Here is a 3,051-nt window from a genome sequence, read left to right as displayed (position 1 = left end):
GACCTGTACGGAGAAAAAATATGTATGAAACGTATGCATTCACTACTGTAAGTTGCTCTGGATAAAGAGCGGCTACTAAAATGTAACTCACCATAATGTCACCCTATACCATTCATAAGGTAATTTATTGGCCTTCTATTTCCTATGAGATAAATGAGTAAAGCCGTAGTGTCTGTGCTCTGTTGGTAACTATGTTGTCTGAAACATATCGACATTACTAGTGTATATCATGTGGCATTACAGCCTGCCCTTGCAAAGCACGTAGCCAACGGCATTTTTTCTACATACATTTTTATTCAACAGCACATAAAGAACATGTACAGTACATACACAACATAAACCTACAGTACCAACGGCAGTTTCTAAAGAAAGTATCCTACCTATTGTAGAGAATGAATTTAGAAATGTGGAGATATCATTTGGGGAATTTCGTAGACACAGATAATAATAGTTATCATCAGCAAACCTGAGATGCATCTGCCAATCTCTATCTCTCGAGTCACTGTTCGGATTGCTGGCTCAGCCCAATTCTCCTTCTAAACACACAGCACATGTACATGTAAATAATACCAAGTTATATGATTTGTGTACTTCCTCTGTGGTGTTTACCTCCAAAGTCAGATGTATTTATTGAAATGATTATGCAAATGATAGTTATTATTGCAAAAAAGTACATCGTACATTAACGTTTTCTGTAAATATTTATATTCTGTGAATGTGGAGACAGTTTCAAAGGACATTTAAACATATGTTTTGTTTGGCTTTTGACATGATCCACCAAAACAACATTAAGCTATTGTTTAGATTTTTACATGGTTCTATTTTCTTAATGGAAGAAGAGATACTTTATATCAAGATCAAGATATCAAGAATGCAAATATATACTTTTTTTTTTTAAATCAGGGTTCTAATGTATGATTCCCAGGTTTACTGAAACATCATTCTAACACAACTACTAATCTGTTAATGGCCATGTACTTACATTTTACATTTTACATTTTGTCATATTACTTTTTTAGAAATCTGTTTTCTCTTTATCATATATGAAGAATTTAACTATCATTTTAATGAAATGCTATATATATCTCTTGCTCTTTTTATCACAAGCTGAATCAAGTCTGTATCATACCAGAAAATAGTATATCAAATAGTGAAAAAGAACAGGGCTTGCAAAAGTCTACCTTGATGAGGTTGACAAAATGTTGCTCGGTTATCTGTTCATATATGAGAAATAACTATTTGACATTATATGCATTTGTGCAAATGTGAAATAGCCAGTGTAATAGACAATACATAAAAAAATTGTAAAGCAATGATATTGTATATGACCAATGTTACATTGCAATAATGAGGAGAATATGTTAATGTACAGTTTGTTGAGCGTGATCTGATGTTTTTTCATATCCCTCAATGTGTTGTCATATGAAGCAGTTTTGTTCTCTATATGTGACTGTGATTTTCATCAAGTCAAACATAGTGCAGCTCTGATACTTTGTGCCAAACGCGGGGGAAAATGCACATATCAATCATTTCAGAATAACATGTCTTAGGGATCGAATATTCTTGATAGAAACATAACTTGCAAACAAATGTATTTCTTATCAGAAATAAATGTCTTGCAAATAAAAACTAACGCAATATACTGTATACTGTATGGACATGGTGTATAGAAATGACCTCTCATGTGAACCTTCAAGTGTCCTCGCACTGTCTGTTGTTGCCTTTGGTTGAACTTTCTATGGCATTCTTTCAGCATCAGTAATCTCATCCTATGCACTGTAATTGCACATATGTACCCGTCACCACATCAAATATACATTTATAAACATGATGTCTGGATGCATGTTGTCCAATAAACAAACACAAACGTAATAGCCTTGTCAAATGTTGTTTTTATACCTATCGTACGGATACTGTAACTTTTAACGGAACAGACATGAGTATTGTAATGTTTCAAGCTCTAGTGTGTACAAGTCTCCCTCGCCGCGCAAGCGTTCACACACGCCACTATTTCTATGGGCACAAGCACTGTTTATGACACAAACTGTTCACACCCCTCTTGTTGGTGGAGAGAATTTTGCAGGTTCAAAGCTTATTTCCTGAAATTCTACATATTTTGTCATGGGGTGCAAAGAAAACTTTGCCGTTTTAAAGCAGATTTGCTTGCAATTCTATACATTTTGCCATGTCTAATAAGTTTTCATGTGTTATTTGAGTGACAAAAAAATTACAACAATATCTATGGGCTAAAAAACAAAATAAAAAAACGTTAGCTGACATGGGCTAGTTGATCTGGACATTTCTGACAAGTTATAAATAGCTTTCTAAGGTATGTAATGACTGACATGACAGAGGAACTGATGATGCACAACCCAATTTTGAAATTGCACCTTATGCATTCTACTATTACAACTTTCAAGAGTACGTTTAAAGCCGGACTGAGTTCCTGAACAAACAAACAAAAATATATATTATTGTAATTTTTTGTGTGTGTGTGGGGGGGTGGGGGGGGACGACACAGCGCCATCCCTAACGGGAGCTCCCCGAAGTTTGGAAACCATGTGTTATGATGTGAGCCAATAGGTGATATACACATTCATATCAGATGGTCTCAAAATCTACTCAGGGAAGTTACTAGAATGTGACAGAAATTAGGAAATTATACAGAATTGTGTAGCTGCTTTCTAATGAAGTTTGAATATGAATCTTCAAGCTGCTTTCTGTGACAACACCATTAGTGTTGTGGCTGTATCTATACGGTTTAATCCCAACAGGACAGATGGTGGCCCTCCCTTCAGACAGACATAAGGAGCTCTGGGTCCCTGGGACTCAAACCCCAGCATGTGTAGACAGGACAACAGTTTTCAGTTTTATACTGAACAGTGGCAGACATCATTAAGATAAATCGCTGGTTGATATGGACAAAATCCATATCTCAATAAATTGCCTGAATTGATGCAATAACAATAAATAGAACGATACGTTTATAACAATGTGCACCACCGTTTAAAAAAAGATCCTTTAAAGTACTACTACTGGTTTGATGGTTGT

This window comes from Salmo trutta, chromosome 23, assembly GCF_901001165.1.
Source record: "Salmo trutta chromosome 23, fSalTru1.1, whole genome shotgun sequence".
Classification (NCBI taxonomy): domain Eukaryota; kingdom Metazoa; phylum Chordata; class Actinopteri; order Salmoniformes; family Salmonidae; genus Salmo; species Salmo trutta.
This window is presented reverse-complemented; position numbering follows the sequence as displayed.